At 38.3% G+C, this 21,164-nt stretch overlaps 1 protein-coding gene across 2 annotated transcripts in view; it reads left to right on the forward strand.

The window, feature by feature from the left end:
* The window catches only part of KHDRBS2 (KH RNA binding domain containing, signal transduction associated 2), a 372,356-nt gene that overhangs the window by 347,706 nt on the left and 3,486 nt on the right, over positions 1 to 21,164 (forward strand). Inside the window, exons 11-12 of one of the 2 annotated variants that reach the window (XR_009744595.1) lie at positions 2,174 to 2,378; positions 8,155 to 8,265. The gene's annotated coding sequence lies outside the window, so the exon portion shown is untranslated. Of the gene's footprint in view, positions 1 to 2,173; positions 2,386 to 8,154; positions 8,266 to 21,164 lie in introns of those variants that run through there. The other variant, XR_009744596.1, reaches the window with a different exon arrangement.

Consider the following 21,164-nt stretch of genomic DNA (forward strand, 5'->3'; position numbering starts at 1 on the left):
ATGACTCATTCTCCTTCACAGCTCCCTCAGAAAAAATACAAAACTCAAAAATAAGCTATACAACTTCCACCTGTCACGCTTCCATTTGTCTTTCATTTTGTTAATGTACTATTGTCAGGGCTGGTAATACTGTCTACCATTACGATCACCAGTACTTTCTATAAATGCAGCTGTGTCCACCTCAAATTAAATTTTCCATGACAGGAATCTGCTAAGTCCAAGGATTTTGGCCAAAATGCCAAACAGTTCAGAAAAAATACAAGATTTTGGTCATTTACAAAATAACAAAATTTCCTCTTATATCAGCAAATGTTCATGCAAGTATACGGAAGAATATGTCACAGTACACTCTAGTGCTGATTTCCTATGCATGAGAATGTAAGAACTGCCTTCCTTTGTCAAACCATAAATCTGTCCTGACCAGTGACTTTTTTCAGTCAGATGCAGAAAGAGATGCTTGAGGTGCATGGTGGAGGGGTCAGAAGAAATACGTAGAGCAAGTAGAAGCTCTATGTATCTATATTAGCAAATTAAACACCAGAATAATCTATATCAGACTTGTTTTCCCAGTGCCAGTTAACTCCACTGTCTTGCCTAATGTGCTAATGTACTATCATAGACAGCTGTGGTAATGTACTATCATAGTACAGGAACAATTCTCATAAGGGTCCCAAAAATTATATTTTGATGCTTTCATGAAAATCTGTTTGTTTTGGAGAATATCGTGAGACATCCAAAATGTTGACTCTTGCCGACTCAGTAAACTTGCTCAAAGCTATACAAAATGTCTATATTCTCACTGATCAGAATCATTTTCCTCTATGTGAAGTTACTTCAGTGTACAGAAAATAATTCAGAGTACCTAAGCCAGATACTCTAAAACACTGTCTGCAGTTCTGGTGTCCTCAACATAAAAAGGACATGGAACTGTTGGAACAAGTCCAGAGAAGGGCCACGAGGATGATCAGGGGACTGGAGCACCTCCCGTATGAAGACAGGCTGAGGAAGTTGGGGCTGTTCATCCTGGAGAAGACAAGGCTGCGTGGAGACCTCATAGCAGCCTTCCAGTATCTGAAGGGGGCCTATAGGGATGCTGGAGAGGGACTCTTCATTAGGGACTGTAGTGACAGGACAAAGGGTAACGGGTTAAAACTTAAACAGGGGAAGTTTAGATTGGATATAAGAAGGAAATTCTTTGCTGTTAGGGCAGTGATGCACTGGAATACGTTGCCCAGGGAGGTTGTGAATGCTCCATCCCTGGCAGTGTTCAAGACCAGGTTGGACGAGGCCTTGGGTGATATGGTTTAGTGTGAGGTGTCCCTGCCCATGGCAGGGGGTTTGGAACTAGATGATCTTAAGGTCCTTTCCAACACTAACGATTCTATGATTCTATGTACCTTCTCTCCATTGGCTGGTTAAGGAAACTAGCTAACTAATGCATTTAAAAAAAAATAAGTCCCTCCCTCTTTAGCCTAAATCTTAAAATTATTTCTCAACCCATTGTTTTTAATAGGAAGTGATTTTAATTACTTTGTCACAGGCTTCATTATGTTAATATTATCAAGAAATGAAACACAACACCAACTCAGCCTCTTCTCACAAGTTCCCATTCTCATCCATACCAGCACTCAGAAGTAATTTGCTCAGGGTGAATATAATTACTCTGCTGTATTATCTGCATGAAGAGTGTTGGTGTTCATAAAATTCAGTGCCACAAACCTCCGTTTTTATTACATTGATAAAAGCATACTCATACTACTGTGCATAGACCATGAGCCTTCATTTCGAGTAGAAGATTGCAGGTGGAGAAAAGGTATTGAAGGCAGCTCTTCATAAATTTGTAGCATTATAACAAGATGTTAAATGAGAAAGCTGAGATAAAATTACATTGCTGAAGTTATACAGTAAATTTGCCAAAAAAAAGTTCAGAAAGTTAGAAAAAAAACAACCTAGAAATGTCAGTATTTAGTTTACTCCTTTTCCTCATTTTTGCTCTGTTGTGCACATTCATTATTTTAGAGATCTTTAGAAACTTTTCTGTCATTTAGACTAACCCTGTGACACAGAGATGCTGTGTGAATATACATAAATCATTTAAGCTAAAATATTAATGTGACAACTAATTCTGTGTTCTTCATTGAATATGTCTGCCCAACTTTGTCTTGATTTTCAGCTTTTTGGAGCCTTAGGGAAGCACTGTAGCTTTTGAACGCTGTTCAGGGAATTGAGAGTCTTCGACATCGTTTGCAATAAATCAGTGGGATCTGAAAGACTGTGCCTCAGGTTGGGACTCACAGCCCCAAGTTCTGGACCTGCCACTACCACCCTCTTTAGGAAATGCCAGCACTGAGACTTATGGTGATCTTCCAGTCTATCAGGTGAGCTGTCGTATTTGTCTATATGTTTTTATTTTATGTCAAATGTGAGATAATTCAGCTTACCCTAGTCTGAAAAGATACTATTTTAAACTAGTTCACCTTAAGTTTGTCATTGGAAGAGAGCTCATACACTAATACCTATTATGCATGATACTTTGAGACAGGATAATTTATATATAATATCTCTTTCTGTGGTAATGAAACATAATATTTAATCATCTTGCTCACAGAAGTGACATATAAATAATCAAACTATATTTGTGCAATCTGTTGAACATAGAAATAGTTTTTAAAAATGCAAATATTTGGAATCATCAACTTCCCTTGGAATGAGTTAACTCATTGAGATGTTTATGTTAAAAACAAATTTTGCAGTTTCTGGGGTTTTTGCTCTATTCTCCATTTGTTCATCTAGAAAAATCTTGGTATCTTCGTGAGCTGTTGTGAACATACACTTACTAATATAGTCCTGTAACTAAAGGCTATGTCTTCTTGTATATACTAAAGAACATCATCTAATTATATTAGAAAGTATAAATCTAATATTTCCTAAATCATCTAAGCTAAATTGGGTTGGAAGAGACCTTAAAGATCTTTAAAAACCTTAAAGAATGTATATGGGAGTTGTATTTTTCTGTAATAAGCTTAAAAGATCTTTAAAAAGATCTTTAATAATCTTCAGTAATAAGCTTTAAAGGAATTTAGAGATCTTAACATATGTGAAACCTGTATTTTCTGTAATAAGCTTTTTTATAGCAATATGTCATATAATAATGCAGTTACTGCATTTGGTGATTATAAATGAGTTTGTTTCTTCAGTAAACAGCATGGGAAACAAAAGGCCATTTTCAGTTTTTGCGGATGATAGCTAGCAACACCCCAAAGTTTCAGCTAGCTGACAAAAGCATTATCAATAACTAATGCAGAATTACTCTGCAACTGCTCTGGCAGATTATGTGCAGTGGCAGCGCAAATACTTGCATCAATACTATATACACCATCCCTTCCCAGACCTCTGGTACAGCCACAGTCCTGCCTTTACTCCTTCTAACTGTACACTGGAAAGCAGACCTGAAGCTTAGTCTCCTGCACTGCAAAACAACATGAAGTCCTCTTAGAGTACTCCATTCCTTGTCATTTCATGTTCTGAAAGTGATGACATTTTTCTGCTCATGCTATTTTTCAATTTGCTTTCTGCAAATGGCAATCAAAATTTGAACTATGCCTTGCTTTAGGTGTAGATTTTTCTGTCCAAAAAGCTTCAAGAACGTGGCCAAAAGCTATTCAAAAAGTAACACATCTCTAGACTTGAGAAAATAATCAGTATAGTTTTCAAGATTCCTTCTCCTAGTCAGACCTGGAAATAAACCCTGGGTCACATTATGCGCACTCCAGTTTTAAGTAAGTAGGCTGTGAGTGAGATTATGAAATGGGTGAAAATATGTAGGGTTTTTAAGGGTTTACTTACATTATGGTTAAGTGTGTTAATGCTTTGTAACTAGTAATCTAGGGCCCTTAGAAATGTTTTTCACATTATAGCACTGTGGAATAAGACTGATGCCTCTATTGTTAGTTGTGGTTTCCACATAGCAAAATTGAAGGGGGAAAATGTTTACATCACATAGAATGCTACTCATCAGAACCAAAATACCTTTACTTATATCCCAGTCTCCTAACCATTGGACTACATTTCCTAAAAAGGCTTAAAAGAGAGACTTGGAAGTAGGTGATCATTTTCATTCTTTGCCTAAAGAAAATGATTTAATGTTCATGGAAACTCAGAGGCGTGATTCCTTTTGGCTTTATAACTTCAGGTTTTAATAAGTGAAAAAGTTTTCCAGGAGGGTGGAAGACCCTGCATATCTTTCTAGAAGATGAACAGAAATCTGCAAAAGAAGAAAGGGAATTCTAATTTTTCCCCATCTTGAACAATCCAGAACTTCATACTAAAATACCGAGGTTCATTTGCTTCCATGACTTCCTTTGCATTTTCTGACTTTGTTTTTCAGCTGTATAGATATATATGTGTGCATATCCTCAATTCAGTCCTGAAAGGCAGTTTAGCCCCTTTTCAGGTATGTGTCAAAAATTAAATTGTGTACAGTTAAGGGAACACAAGGTTTGACACATATGCTTGTCCTTCAAGTTCTGTGCTCAGTGCTCTGTTGTGGAGCAAGAGGTTGAAAAGTGGGCATAGAGAAGCACAGTCCAATGCACAAGAGCTTTGCTGTAATGGAACAGGCCATTCAAGGCCTTCACTTTGAGCTCCCCATGTGCAGCATTCACCTCAAGGAACTGGGACTATGGGGTTTCCCAGAAGTGGATTTTCTGTACTTCTATAACTATCTTTGCTAATTCTCTTCTCTGGTGGCTTTGTTGTTGCATTGCTTGTTTTTTAAAGAAATGAGATTTGCTTAGGAGAAGGCAATTCTGTTGATAACCCTCAACATTTTCAAAAGATAAAATAGAAATTTCCATTTTTAGTTGAACAATGAAAACATACTTTTGTTTTCAGAAAGACTGCAGCTTTCACTAGCCTTAACTTAAAGTTCTCAAAAATCAAGTCATCACTGGCACACAAGATCTAGATATCCTCATCCAAAACACCTTTTTTGAACTTCTTGTCTTGCATCTTTATACAGACAATGTGGAAATTAACATAGTACAGACTTTGAGACAGCCAGCTGCTGTTTATGAAAGCCAGAGAAGTATTGAAGATGCATATATTACACTAATATTTCACTAATAGCTTGAATTGCAGCTAAAGTGAGCCTACTTTATTTTTCTAAAAGCATCCCTAATGACTGGGATATGTTGATGTACTCATGCACTACAGCAATGATCTATGAAAACAGGTAAGCAAATAAGATAAATTGTATAAGTATATGCATTTTTCTAGAGGTAGGTAGAATTAAATGTTGGAGAATATTCAGCCTGAGGCTAATAGATATAAGACACTGTGAACCATACTAGTAATGAATACATTAAGCTGTTAGTTAATCATAAGTGCTACTGGTGAGTTCTGTAGCTACACCCGTAACCGCTCTGCAGCATGTAGGTTTGGGTGACTAGGGTATCTTTATAACACTGATACAGAGATAATTGTTTAGTTAGTACTGAATCTAGCCATTAGGCTGTGTTGTGAACTCTCTTCTCTCAAATACTATTTTTAGCTTTTATTGACCTGACCAGCTGACTTCGCTCTGCATTTGTTTCCTGTCAAATGCACTTCTCCCCCTCTAAGTCTAAACTGACTGTCCAAAAAAGTTGTGGGCTCCAGACATGAAATGGAATTTTATTACTGAGGTTCACAGTGAAAATCATTGGAAGTTACATAATAATGTGAAAGGACATTTAGTTGAAAGGCTGTCAGAAGATAAAAGTGTATCAAGCTTTCCAGAGTGTTCACATTGCAACTCATGGAGTTAGATGACATTGAAAAGAGCAATTCAGTGTTTAATGCATGCACCTCTGGTGACTGTGCTTTTCCACAGCACTAGCTGTTGAAGTATCAATAACGAAGTCTGTAGCATAGAATTTAATACAGGAGTTTTCCATTAAAGGGGTTAGCTGTTGCAGTTCACAGTAACTTTCTTTCTAGCTCAGCTTAAACTGCTGAGGACACAGTACTCTGTCCTTGAGTAGGCAGGACTGCATTCATCTTACTCTTCCCACTGGAACAGAGAAGAAGTAAAGTATGAGTACATATGGAGCAATGCAAAACAAGTGAGTACCTGCAACACAGGAATGTATTATTATTGGATTTTTTTTTTTAAATGTCAATCCATAATACATGAGAAATAAAAGCAAGTCTAACCATCCTGAAATTATCCTAAGTGTGCAGTAGCACCATAAAAGATGCCTGTATTTACTACTAATAATAAAACTGTAGCATTACACTAATCAAATTCAACTGCATAATTTTCAGTGAAGAGGTGCTTATGAAACACAAAATGAACACCAGAATGGAAGGTTCATTGCTTCCTAATCAAAAGCAGTCAGCTTTAAACACTAGCCAGTCAGTGATAAGTTTGTCATTTCTCAGCTGGGCTCATGGAGGGAAGTTGCCAAAAAGGTTTGGCAGCCTTTAAACTTTGCAGAGCATTTTCTGCCTGTTTCTGAACATCATGTTGATCTACAAAACTCCTGGGAGGCTGGAAGGAGAGGCAGAGTAACAGCAGTTCTATTAAAATGTATTTGCAACAATGAATGTCAATCAGAGTTTGTGGTGTGAAAAAATGTGTAGTTCTTTAAAGGAAATTTTCACCACCCCTCAAGTCTGGTTCTTCCTTGTCTAACTGTGTCCAGCTACTTTGGGGGACTGAGGAGTGTCAGTGATTCATTGCCTGGGTGACAGAGAAATGCAGGCATGCAATGCACCATTAAAAGCCAGAGATCAGGGTGTATGAATTAAAATGGGAGGCTCTGAATGAATACATTACTGCTATATACAATTAACAGTACAAGCCAGAAATCATTTACTTTCATAATTTAGAAGAATGGCAGCTGTCCAATATAAATGTATTTACAGTAGTTTTACATTGCCTTCTACAGGCTTAGTACAAAAGAGACAAAAATTAATATGTACCATGGCAGTAATAGAGAAACCTGTGTTTGAACTGTTCTTTCCTTTTAATCAGCATGGGCTCTGCTAAATAGGAGAGAGAATTATGAGTAGGTGGAGAGAACCTGGGTTACTGAGGGCAAATAACTGTCAGGGGGATAACAGCAACTTGAGCAACAGAGTCTGTCCTTTGCATGACTTGGGATAAACAGTCTTCTCTGGTTTAACCCAGCATGAGCACGAGTTGCAAAGCAACCAGCCTGAAGATGCTCAATAATCTTCCCCTATGTGAAGGTCTGATTTCTTCTCCTTTGGCAATTATACCATTGTCCTGGAAGAATTCTCTAATGTTGGCTAAATTCTTCTATTTCACATCCTCAAGTGTGGGACCCTACAGAATTTTAGTAATTTTTTGTATTGGTTGAAGTCCCATTAAGCTTCTGAGGTTCTTAAATTGCTTCTTGGAGCTTTTTTATCTTGTAACTTGGGTTATAAAAGTAGCACCATAAACATTAATTGAACATCTATTGAGCAGCATGGCTGTTTGTTTTAGGTTGGTAGAGCACATAAAGCTTCATACCCTGTGGTGGAAAACAATTAGATCTGATGATGAACATGCTGTTAAATATACCATTACCAGACTTCTATCAGTTTAACTTTAGAAAATAGCAAGCAGCTGTAGCCAAAGAATACATAAGTGATAGAAAGTCATATTTTAATTGTCATGTCGTAGCCTGTTATAAATATTGTTGTTTCTAATGTATTATGCTAATGACAGTGACTAATGGCAGTCATTACCTCCATTCATTCTCATAAAAAATTTCCTCAAGAGAGAATGATCATAACTAGAATGCTGTTTAAAATTAAACTGTGTTTTTCTAAAATAGGGGACATAAAAGCCATTTAAATACCAAGAGGTTGGGTAGCTAATTTATATTGGTTTGAGTATGTTTGACAACTACAGCTGTTGTTAATTGTGCCATGAGTTGAACAGGTAGTCCTTTTAGAAATGTTTTTGGCAATCTAACATGTATATACATGTCATGTCTTCATATTGTCTCTGCAAGGTGGGATAAAAGGTGAACCTCACAGCGAGATACCTGTGACCAGAAAAAAAAAGTCTGATGCACCCCCTGTAGGGCCTTAATATTAAAAACATTGAATTTCCTCATCCATTTCTTATTTCAGTTATGAATTCTGCTTACTTGACAGGTACAGAGTACTTTATTATGTGCATGAACAGAAATGCTTAAATGGATGAAGCAGCTATTTACATCTGATAGGAGCTAAGTGGGACGTTAAATTAATGCCAAACAAGTGAGTGCTCATTTTAGTTTCATTATAAATGGCTGCAGCACAGCAGTAATGTGTTGACTCTCATGTGCTGACAAGTTCTATATTTCTTACAAACTTCCCTTAGAGCTCGATGTGGAAAGACAAATTCACACTCTGCATGATGAAATTAGCAGCAGATGCATTAATAATTGAGTGAGGATCTCTGGAGACACTGTAGTTTAGCAGGAGAGTTGGTGACTGGCTGATTTTAAGTAGAGGCTTCTGTCCTATATGTATACATATGCACTTACATAAGCCCCAAGTTAAGAGACACTGCCTGTATACAGCCTTTGGTATCAAATCTGCTTCCTGCTTTTAGAAGACATTGTATCGTTACATTTAGCAGGTCCAAAGCAGACTGACAAACATTAATCTGGACAGTACGTGGCCCTCCTTCCTCTATGACTGTTCTCAAACTTACAGCCAAATTCAGTAACTCCCATCTACATTTGTCTCTAGGCAATGAGTGGAGAGACTAATGCTGTATGCAAGACTCTTGTCATAGGCTTGCACATCTGGAGTTCCTGCAGAGTTGAAACATTTTCCTGAAATGCAAAACCCAGCTTCTCTCAGAAAAGCGTTATATACTATACTGCCATCTTTATTTCCATCCCAGTAAGCAAAGTTGATGTCCTTTGACTGAACCATATGCATTGCAGATTCTCACATTTGGGAAAGGATGGAACTTGTGTCTTTTGAGCAGTAGCAAAATAAACAAGAGGATTGACAGAAAAAAAAAAAAAATCTGCTTTTTAAAGATACCACCAAGGCCACAACGCCATTCCTAATACTTACATTGTGATCATTCCTCACACGAAGTAGTATGGTTAGAAGACATTGATAAAACAGTGTGACTTCTCATATGCAGCAGTTCTGGGGTACTGGGGTTTTTACTGGAGTATTTACTGGGTCAAATTCTCATGGGTTTAAAATCAACATTTCATTGCGCTGGTGCCAAGAGAGTGATTAAATTACTTGAATAGCAATTCAAATAATCTGAGAATTTGTCCCAGTTTAAAGAGTAGCAAAATTTAGCACACTATTACTAGATTAGCTCCACATAGTTGTCAGCTCTGCTAACTGTGCTTGCAGAAATCAGTCACTGGCTTATTGCACAGGTTGAAATGACCTCTGTGTTTTGTTTTCCTCCAGTTACAGGTTATTTTATAAATCTCAGGGTCTGGAAGACAGAAAAAAATAACTTCAAAATATCTATCACTGTATCTTGTGGAGTTTCATCAGCTAAATGAAAGCTAATTCTAATCTTAGGGGTTTTTAATATATTGCAGTATTTTGAAAAAGCTATAATATATGATTTAATAAAGTTGTACTGTCTTTAAAACAATACTCATTGAGATAACTATGAAGTTCAATTCCTTCTTTTTAGATATGCGACTCTATTCAATAACAGTTGATATGTTATTTATTCAGTAAGAGTTCAGTATCACTGTTGTCTTAATCAAAATATTGTATTTGAGATCCTTTTAGCATAAGAAACATTTGAACAGTTTTTGTTATCACTTGAAATAGGAAATAAATCCCAGCAATTCATATTGGTATAATGAAGTAATGTCTCGATCTGCGAGCCACCCTGAAATACCCTGCAAGTGACTCAGCTGAAGAAAGCAGATGTTAGAGACAAAAGAATATCAGATGAAGGAGTAAGCATGCTAAAAATACCCTTTTTTCAGCACCACATCTTTTGAGGTGCTTGAAACAAAAATGTGCAAATTAAATTTGACTTACATATACATTTTTGGTGGACAGAGGTAACATTTCAGAATAATATTCTTATAGAATCGTAGAATAGTTAGGGCTGGAAAGGACCTTAAGATCATCTAGTTCCAACCCCCCTGCCATGGGCAGGGACACCTCACACTAAACCATGTCACCCAAGGCTTTGTCCAACCTGGCCTTGAACATCACCAGGGATGGAGCATTCACAGCTTCTCTGGGCAACCCATTCCAGTGCCTCACCACCCTTACAGTAAAGAACTTCTTCCTTACTTCCAATCTAAACTTTCCCTGTTTAAGTTTAAACCCGTTACCCCTTGTCCTATCACTACAGTCCCTAATGAAGAGTCCCTCTCCAGCATCCTTGTAGGCCTCCTTCAGATACTGGAAGGCTGCTATGAGGTCTCCACGCGTCCTTCTCTTCTCCAGGCTGAACAGCCCCAACTTTCTCAGCCTGTCTTCATACGGGAGGTGCTCCAGTTCCCTGATCATCCTCGTGGCCCTTCTCTGGACTTGTTCCAACAGTTCCATGTCCTTTTTATGTTGAGCACACCAGAACTGTACACAATACTCCAAGTGAGGTCTCACAAGAGCAGAGTAAAGGGGCAGGATCACCTCCTTCTCCCTGCTGGTCACGCTTCTTTTGATGCAGCCCAGGATATGGTTGGCTTTCTGGACTGCAAGCACACATTGAAGCCGGCTCATGTTCATTTTCTCATCAACCAACACCCCCAAGTCCTTCCCCACAGGGCTGCTCTGAATCTCTTCTCTGCCCAACCTGTAGCTGTGCCTAGGATTGCTCCAACCCAGGTGTAGGACCTTGCACTTGTCATGGTTAAACTTCATAAGGTTGGCATCAGCCCACCTCACAAGCGTGTCAAGGTCCCTCTGGATGGCATTCCTTCCCTCCAGCGTAGCAGCCGAACCGCACAGCTTGGTGTCATGGGCAAACTTGCTGAGGGCGCACTCAATCCCACTGTCCATGTCACTGACAAAGATGTTGAACAAGACCGGTCCCAACACCGATCCCTGAGGGACACCACTCGTCACTGGTCTCCAGCCGGACATTGAGCCATTGACCACAACTCTGCATGCCGCCATACAGTCATCAAATTCTTCATTTGATTCATACATGTATAACACACTTCATTTCTGTTTAAAAAAAAATGTTACCATCATCTCAGTTTTTAATGAAAAAAATAAATAAACAAGGTTATGTACTTCTGGATGAGAAGGATATACTTGAGTAACGTGAACCAAAGGAGAATATTGAAACTGCATTGATGGGAATGGGGAAGTGAAGTTAGCTATGTCGTTAACTATGGCTTTATGCTTCACATCTCTGTACAGTGAGTTTGATCCTCTTAACAGCTTCCCATTCATTCTGTTATTGCTGTGGAATAGGATTCTAAGTCTTCTCCAGGTTAGTCATGAATATTATGCAATCCAATAACTTGTCTTTTGTTAGCATATACAGGGCATAACAGAGGTGCCCCTGTTTATACTTAATATGTGAAGTAATCACCAAATTTCACAGATCCAGGCAGTTATCACTCCTGTAGAAGCAAAGAGATATTTCTAGAGTATGAATAAAGCAGTGGGTTTTATCCAGTTTTTTTGCAGGTCCTTGGATGTTCAAAACAGCAAAGCAAATTAAAAGAGCCCCTTCTCTTTTGCTGTCATGGTAATTTTGCACTTGAACATATAAGGATTTGTTAATATAAAAGCTATTTAGTAAGATATGGAGTGATTTTCTTACAGCACTGTCTTCAAAAGTAGCAATAAATGTTGCATATCAAATTACAACTTTCCTTGAAATGTGGCTTTGTTAAAAAAAAAAAAAAAAAAAGACATCTTGAACACCAGATTTTTCTTTGGTGACTTTAATGAGTGGTAATCCACTTAAAAGTAAAAAGATAATTTTCTAATTGCCAGCCCACTAAGCTCAGAGTGAAGATCAAGTGGCTACATTTTGGTTTTAGGCCTCATCACTAATATTGATACTTCTGCAGGCCGGAATGTTTTTTTGTTACCTTGTAAGTTCAGAACCTCCTCATCTTCATACTTTTTCTCAGTTGCCCCTTTCTCTTATTATGTCTCTCCTGAGTTGTTGCCCAGGTATTGTTTAGATGCACCATTGGAACAAGTTGGCAAATCTGTTGGTACTCCATTTATGTATCTGTACTTCATACAAATTTTCAGAAGAATAAATTGTACCTGTACATGAAATCAGGGGGGAAAAAAACCAACCACCTTCTTTTACACTTTTTTCTGATCTTGAACACAGCTGTGGAGAAACTGGTAAATGCTGCATCCTCCATAAGCACTCTGCTGAGCACGAGCTCTAGGAATAGCCAACACAGCTGTAGCAGAGCAAGTTGTTACAGCAGCAAATTATTGCTGCTAGGAACTGGACAGAATATCACTTCTTTCCTTGGGAGCTCTTGAGCTGGCAGGGCTAAAAATTCAACATAATCCCAACAGAATGTATTTGATTTCTTTCTAGCTTTCCCTAAGAAGAGCAAGGGCAAGTGTTTCCATATATTCTCTGTAAACCTTCTTTGAATTTGACAAAGCCAATGGGATGCCAAGTACATGGAGTGATCCAAGCTTTTGTATGAAATGATAACCCATCATTCATCTCAGCATCACCTCGTTCTTATCAGTTCATCTCAGTTCATCTTGTTCTGCTGCTGCTATTTGAGAAAATAGGACCTATTTTTCAAATATCCCATGTGAGAAGGGCACCCTCTTCTGATCACAGAAAAAGTGTGTATATTTACCAGCTTCTTCTATCATGGTCTTCATGAGTTCTCTAACATGTCTTAATCCAACTAGTGTTGTCACCTTTCTTGCTTCCCTTCTGTCTTATTGATAGTGCATAAGATGTCTGCTGGCTTTGTAATTAAAATGTCTGGTTTGAACTTCACTTTGCAGATGTGTCTAAAATTGGGCAATAACTTAACACATGCAGTTCCAAAGTCTTCGGTATTGCACAGTGGACCAGTCATTAAAGAAGCAGACTTTTTTCTTCAAGATCTCATTTAGGAGCTGACTTCCCCACTGCTAGAACAGTAAACCCAGTGTTGTCTTTCAGATACTCCTCTGAAGTATCTGAAGTGTAACAGTCCTTCAGCTGCAGTTCCCTGTCCTTTTTGTTACCCTTTCTTTGCTAATCACTGCTCCTGTGGAGTTAATAGGAGATTTGCATATAGATATATTAAAGCAATTTTGGTGATGGTAGGCTTTTGCAACTTAAAAATGACAGTCTTCATGGGGAATAGAATGAATATCATGGTGTGAATAGATAGGGGTTACAATCGTTATCCAAGCTGCAGGTACATTCTGCATACTTTCATCCTCTTGGAAAGTAGTATTCAGTACACGACTCCGCAGATGTATTTGTGTGCTCTGAGTGTCTCACTTAATGTACTTCTACACTTGACATTTTAAGAAATAAAACTTTATTTTCAACATACATGGTGCAATAAAGGACTTTCAAAGGATAATTACAAGTTCAAAGACTTTAGTTAGGACAGCAATTCCTGAATAAAAGCAACTGGATCTCTTTAGTTATTCCCTAGTTAAATGCACTAAGAAAGTGAAGTGTTAGAATGGCAGAAATCTCAAGATGGAAGTGAAAGATGGAAACACAGAGTCAGAGCAGATGGAAGGCTTTTTTTCTCTGAAAAATAAAAAGTTGTGAATCTCAGATGTTACCTAGCACAGCCAACTGAAGTTCAGGCAAGGGATAAGGGATATTGTGTGGATTTTAGCAGTACTTTCATAGAAACTACCCATAAAGGCGTCGAATTATCAGTTTCAAAATCAGGAGACAATGTAGACTGAAAAGGGTGACTTGAAGCAGCTCCTGAAAACTCCTGTGCCCAGACATAAGCAGAAAGGCAGTTGTTAACAGACAGGGTTTCCTTGTCAGGGTAACAGGTTTTCTACTCTCTATAGCTTTAACATCATGCCTACATGAAGTTAAAGCCTTCAAACTGAACCTAGCTTTTGGCTGGTTTGTTTCTTTTTAAGCAATGGTCAAGTAAGTGCTGGTAATACATGCATCATTTTCCAGAATATATAAACAGGCAACAAATTATTAGTGTTTGTGTAAATAAGAAATAACCCAGGCAGTAATCATACTCTGATAAGGACGAAAAGTTAAAACCATCAGCATGAACCACCCCCATCTTTCAGCAAAAGGTGCAGAGGTTAAATCCTGTGTGTGTTGTGAGTGCTCTGTAGCTTTCTGTTCCACTTCAGCATAGCGGATTTGGCGAAATAAGCAATCAACACTGATGCGCCAAGAAAGAGGTGACCTGTTGGATAGTCAATGCTGAAATCTGAGCTGGGTGAAAATTTAGTAATACCAGACCCTTCTTACAGTGACCCAGTAGCAATGGGTTCTTCAGGAGGAGTAACTGTGCCAACAAAGTTCCTCCCCAGTCTCAGGAATTTGATGATTCATTTTTGCATTAAAGCATAAGCATTTACATTCCGTTTTTTTTTAAATAAAATGCCACATTGCTTTAGAATTTTTCTCTATGTTAAATGTACAGGAGAGTTTGATAACAGGTTTGCTCTAGAAGATTGAAGTGGGGTTTGGTTTGTTCATTCTTTTTTGGGAGGTAATAAGCAGAATTATGGCTGTTCCCATTACCCATAAATACCTATTTATGATGTATATTAGAAGACTTTTAGTTCACTGCTTAGCGGTAATTTGGCTTAGTGATATGTTCAAGTTCATTTCACATTTAAAAAAAAAAATGTTTTTCTCTGAACTCTTCTAGTTTTGCATGATCTAAATTAAATGACGAGTAAGACTTTCATCAATAGGGAGCACTGACAGTTTAGCTATTAGGATTTTTCAAGCATTTTAGATGCCAATTCAAGCACACTTTGGGGCTATAAAATGATGTTTTAATTGCACTTAATATTCAACTATTTGCTGTTTCTTGTCCATTTGTTATGCAGTGAGCAGCTGTTTCTGTTGGCATGGACACAATGACTTTCTATATATTTTCCATGAATCCAATGAATTTAAAATCAAAGAAGATATATTAGTATCCAGATTTCTGAAATACATGAATCTCCATTTTGTCAAAATGCATGTTGACATACACTGTGTTTCTCAGTTGCCAACTTTAACGTCATCTCTGAAATTTCTCAGATCTATCCTATTTATATTTTTATGTGCTTCCTATTTTGACATTTCACTTTTAGCCATAATCTAATATTTTAATGAAAGTGTATTCATCATCAGTTTTCATAAGGTGGTGCAATATTAGTCTTATATTCCTATTGCTTAGAATCATAGAATCATAGAATAGTTAGGGTTGGAAAGGACCTTAAGATCATCGAGTTCCAACCCCCCTGCCATTGGCAGGGACACCTCACACTAAACCATGCCACCCAAGGCTCTGTCCAACTTGGCCTTGAACACCACCAGGGATGGAGCATTCAAAACTTCCCTGGGCAACCCATTCCAGTGCCTCACCACCCTAAAAGGAAAGAACTTCTTCCTTACTTCCAATCTAAACTTCCCCTTTGTGGTGGTTTAAACCCAGCCAGACAGCTTGTTCACTCACTTGCCCCCCCCCCTTCTTTCCCTCCCCCTACTCTCAGAGGTACAGAGAGGAGAATTGAAAAGAATGCAACTCCCACGGGTTGAGATAAGAACAGTTTTAGTAACTAAGATATAACACAAATCACTACTGCTACCACCAATAATAATAATGATAAAGGAAATAACAAGGGAAGAGGATACATCACCTCACCACCAGCCAACCGATAACTCGCCCCCCCCCCCCCCCCCCAGCCTGACCAAGCACCAACTGATGCCTCCTCCAACCCTGCAGTCCCAGCCCTTCTGGGTAACTCCCAGTTACATCCTGGGCATGACGTGCTGTGGTATGGAATACCTCTTTGGTCAGTTTGGGTCAGGTGTCCTGTCTCTGCTTCCTCCCGGCTTCCCCTCCTCCCTGGCAGAGCATGAGGCTCACAAAGTCCTTGGCCAAACCAAAACATCATTGTTATCATCTCTGTTTCCAGGCCAAAAGTCAAAAACACAGCACTGCACCAGCTACCAACAAGGAGAAAAATGACTGCTACTGCTGAACCCAGGACACCCTGTTTAAATTTTAACCCATTACCCCTTATCCTATCACTATACTGCCTAATGAAGAGTCCCTCTCCAGCATCCTTGTAGGCCCCCTTCAGATACTGGAAGGCTGCTATGAGGTCTCCACGCAGCCTTCTCTTCTCCAGGATGAACAGCCCCAACTTTCTCAGCCTGTCTTCATACAGGAGGTGCTCCAGTCCCCTGATCATCCTCGTGGCCCTTCTCTGGACTTGTTCCAACAGTTCCATGTCCTTTTTATCTTGAGGACACCAGAACTGCACACAGTACTCCAAGTGAGGTCTCACAAGAGCAGAGTAAAGGGGCAGGATCACCTCCTTCTCCCTGCTGGTCACGCTTCTTTTGATGCAGCCCAGTATATGGTTGGCTTTCTGGGCTGCGAGCACGCACCGCCAGCTCATGCTCATTTTCTCATCAGCTTGTTAATAGAATCTCATCCAGCTTGTTATCCTCTCACAGTTGATCTTTGTCCAGAGAGATTTTTCAGGTGTGATAATAATGACATAGTACAAAGTGCAAGATTTTTTGTAATGACTGTTTGTTTAATTGGTAGTTGAGTGGAAAGCATTTATACTACTTATGTACTGTAAGCTTTGTCTGTGAGATCAGAAAGAATTATATCTCTACACAGCACTACAGAACAGCATACAGTGACTCTGAGATTTCTGCAGCCTTTTCTAATGTGTTATATAATGCCAGCACTAGAAAAAAATCCTGAATTAGATAGAAAAATGTTATCTGTGTCTCTTGTTCTCATGTTCCAGGTCTTTTTCTCAGAATTTCTACTCTCTCTGTACACCAGGATTTTTTTCTGTAATATTCTAATATGTTTAGTATTCTCATAATACATTTTTTAGTAGAAAACAGTTCTTTTATAAATATTTCTGAACTGTAGACAATAATTCATCTCATCCCACTATCTGCAGATTCAGAGTGAGCTAAGTGTAAAACTACTGAGGCAAATAATTCACTTAAAGCATGTAACATATGTGCTTCAGCAGTACACATACATCACTAGAATACTGCATATGCTTGTCCTGTCAACAAAAGGGCAGGTATTCCCATCACATGGAAATTGGTTGGCACAGCCAGTTCTGTGTGGGAATCTGGAAAATGGACAACAAATGATTCTGTCAATGACAAAATGAGAAGAAAGGGCAACACAAGAATAAACAATAAGGCATTTAGGCATACACTTTAAAAGATTTGAATGATTGTGATCCAACCAAAGGACAGTTAAGAGTGATAAATGTAATAACTCTGAAAAATAAATGAGAAGTCATGTAAGCTTTTCACTGAAACCACAAAAGGTTGACTTACCATAAGCTATAAAAGATGTCATTAAATCGTCAGCTGTTAATAAGAATCACCTGTTGTGGTTTCTGAGATGCTCCTTTCTCTCCCTGTACCCTTGAGTACTATGTACAACTCCAAGAATTGATACCTGTAACGAAGTTTCAGTGTCAAACTGACAAAGGAAGTAAAAAACAAAAGAAGTCATATCTTACTACAGTAACAAGAAATCCCGTTCACCTCAGCAGGTCCGATCATAGGTGTATAGGTTCAAAGATCTGTCTCTAAAAATTATGCTGTGCTAACAGTACAGAAGACAGTTTAATAAAAGGGCTACATCAAGTCAGTTCAGTGGCTTTCTGTTCAGTGTAGTCTGTGTACCAGTAGAAATCTCCATGATTTACATGGAGATTTACTTTAATTCCATTAAAGTAGCACACCACCTCCAAATATTTATAGAGATCAAGCAGACTCACTTCAGGATGATCCCTTCGTACGAACAAGAGGTACCATTTCCAAAATGTAAACAATTGGCATCTGCTGAACCATAATCCCTAAATCAGAAACACAAATGTTTGGATTAACAAAAAGTGGAAAGCCTCATTCTTTGTTGTTGCCCTCCCAATACGATGGGTTTTTTTCACTTTCAGTGTTATGTGCATGACTAGCATTCTTTATCCAGGACTGGAAATGCAGTGGCTTTTTTGCCATAGTGACCAAAAAGGACAACGGTCATCAAATTCAAGCCAATCCAAACTGTAACTGACTTGAGGAGATTCGAAATCAAGCCTTCAATTAAGTGCTGCACATACGATGCAGTATGAAACAAATGAGATTTGATATTCTTAATCAGAGAAATATAAAAGGATATTTATTTTACCTGTTTAAAAGAGTAGGTGAATTTAATACAGAAAAAAAGTTGAGGAAATACAAAACAGAGTTTATGTATAATGTCATTGAAATCGATATGTGTTTTATATACCGAAAGTTTTAGCATTCCACTGCACCAGAGACATGTTAAGTTTTTTAGCACAGACCCTGAACTGCTGTCTGTTATATTTGCAGTGCATATATCCATATATATGGATACAGAATGCAGATATACAAAATAATCCATTGTATAGTCTGATGCTATAACAATGAGCAAACTGCTTAAACTCTAATTTTGAGGGAATGAAATTTGAAAGTCTTCTCCAGAGTACCTAATTTTTGGACAATGTTTTTTCTTGAAGAGATTAAATACAGAGCTAGTGGAGAGCACTGAGAACTTTGAGAAGGGTGAGGAAAGTACTCTCTGGGCTGCAGGTATTGTTGCTCAAGACCTGAGGCACAAGCAGTGATCTTGGAAGTCCTGCCCATTCTGTTTTGTACTGTGGGTTTTGGGCCATAATAATCCCAGTAGGACAATCAATAGCAAAGCATTTGCTGGGGTTTTGGGGCCTCCAATCTTCCTCTTCCAAAGCCATGCTCCAGGCATTGCTCCCAGCCGCCCTGCCAGAGGCTCTAAAAATTGTTGGATCTACTCCAGCTGCATAGCAGGAGGACAAGATACCGAGTGCTCCAGGTCCACCTGCCTAGTTTTACTAGGGTTTCTTGCAGCCTGTGCTTCTAAAAGCAATGGATTGGTAACTGCAAATTGAAGTCAGCTGTGATGTCTCTGAACCAGTAGCCCTTTGGAGCCTTTTGAGGTGGTCATTGGGTGTTGGCTTTGGTAAGATGATAGGGAAGCGGTCCTATTTCCACAGGTTTCTGCCTAGTTTTACACATGTTCATCACAGGTACTCAGTGTGCACTCAATTTTTTTTATTCCACAGATCTATTTGGCAGGGAAATAACGCTTAGGTAAGTTTCAGGGAAGACTGGGATTGTCCATATATAAAAATTAATGTTTTGAAAATTCTACAGAACAATGCAAAATCAGTAAAATATCCCTAAGTACAATTTTAATTGTCTTAATAAGTACTTTTCACGCTCTGTTTTCATTTTCCATTAATTTCTGGACACATTAGATTTCACTTTATGCTGTAAGAAGAAATGAAGTTTTTCAAATTTGTTGTTAGGTTATATATTAAATTTTAGGACTTTGCATTAGAATTCCCTTATGACTTCAAAATTATCAAAATAATTACTTTTGTCTGTGCAAATACAGAGAGTTTGCTTTCATTTCTGCTTTGTCATAAAAATTCAAAAATTCTAGGCAGTATAAAAAAAGTGTTCCCTGAATCCTAGTGTCAACATTCACCTACTTCCCTTTCTAAAATAGACTGTACTTTTACCAGACATCCGTTTAACCCCAGGCAAAAGGAAACTAGCTCTTGCTATGCTAAATTATAAGCTGTGTAAATTTCAGTTGTTGGGGATCTATTCTGTGCCTCCAATGGGAGAAAAAGTTATTTCCAGTGGTTATGACTTTTCGAAAGAAGGGAAGGGGAAGGGGAGAGGATAGGGAAAAGAAAAAAAGAAAAGAGGAAAGATTAGAGGAAAGGAAAGGGAAAAGAAAAAAGAAAATATTAGAGAAAAGAAAAAAAAAAGAGAAGGCAGAAGAAAATAAAAAAAAAAAAGACAAATCCTAATGTTACAACCCATTGACAAATTAGTGTTCTTGGATTAGTCTTACTGGTTAAATATTTGGGAGCACACAAAAATGTTTCATAAACACAGTGAGAGCACTTTTAATGTAAAACCTCTGTCCTTTCTTTCAGATCCTAGTAAGAAAACTGAGTTTTCTACCTAAATTACATTCTTCTAACTAAAAGCCAGAATGTCCTGCCTCTAGTTAACACTGCCAAAACACCATATCTCAACTATTCTTGCTTGTTTAAGTAGACTTCATTACTTCTTCTGTCTAGTTTTGAATGGTATTTCTGCTTTTGTTATTCTCTAGGCTCTTTTTCACAGTCCCCTGGAAACAAAACATAAAATCAATGATGCTGAATTTTATGTAGGCTTAATATTAGGCAAAAAATGAAAGTGCCTAGTCCTGCTGTCTATAGGATGCATTTGTGTAGTTCTCCACATAGCACTAAAGTAGGGTGACAGCAGTGACGTTTTAAGAGGAAGAGCCATATGGTTCCATTTTAAGGGCAGTTGGTTTTGTAACAGTTCAGAATAAAATGTTCATGACCCTTAAACAGATTCAGATTACCCATGTAGGTGGGCAAAGTAGCCATCCACAGTGCTGTGGAGTTCCAGTCTTTTCCATGTACTGCCCTGTTGGGAAAGCATGCCAAGAACTGTGATTTATCAAGAAAGAGGAGAAATGTTTCCTCCAGGGAATCTATAGATTCAGCAGGCAGTTGTCATGGTTTGCATGGTTACTTGAGGTCAGAATACAGTAATTAGTTCATACCTCTAGTCTTTAGTGCCTCCAATAAGAATGCCTTTGAAAGCATCCCCAGACAGAACAGAACAGTCTGTGGTGATATGCCATACTGCTAATTCAAATATGTAGACACTAGAAAAGGTTGTAAATTCACATTTAGGCCACTATATATCTGTGTGCATGTGCCTAGCTACCCACATGTGCATCCATATGAATACTAGACATCTGAAAGAATCTTAAATTACTTGCTTTGGCTCTTCTCCTTTCTTTTGATACTGAGCCTTCTATATGAATTGAAAGTGAGAAAATAGTTAATACAGTATCATTGTAAACCCTTCCTGATTGATGACTTGCCTTCTCCCAAGACCCGGCATCACAGCACAAACCAACTGG

This window comes from Pezoporus flaviventris, unplaced genomic scaffold, assembly GCF_033815535.1.
Source record: "Pezoporus flaviventris isolate CSIRO_AGI_PZ_B2104156 unplaced genomic scaffold, CSIRO_AGI_Pfla_v1 ptg000031l, whole genome shotgun sequence".
Lineage (NCBI taxonomy): Eukaryota > Metazoa > Chordata > Aves > Psittaciformes > Psittacidae > Pezoporus > Pezoporus flaviventris.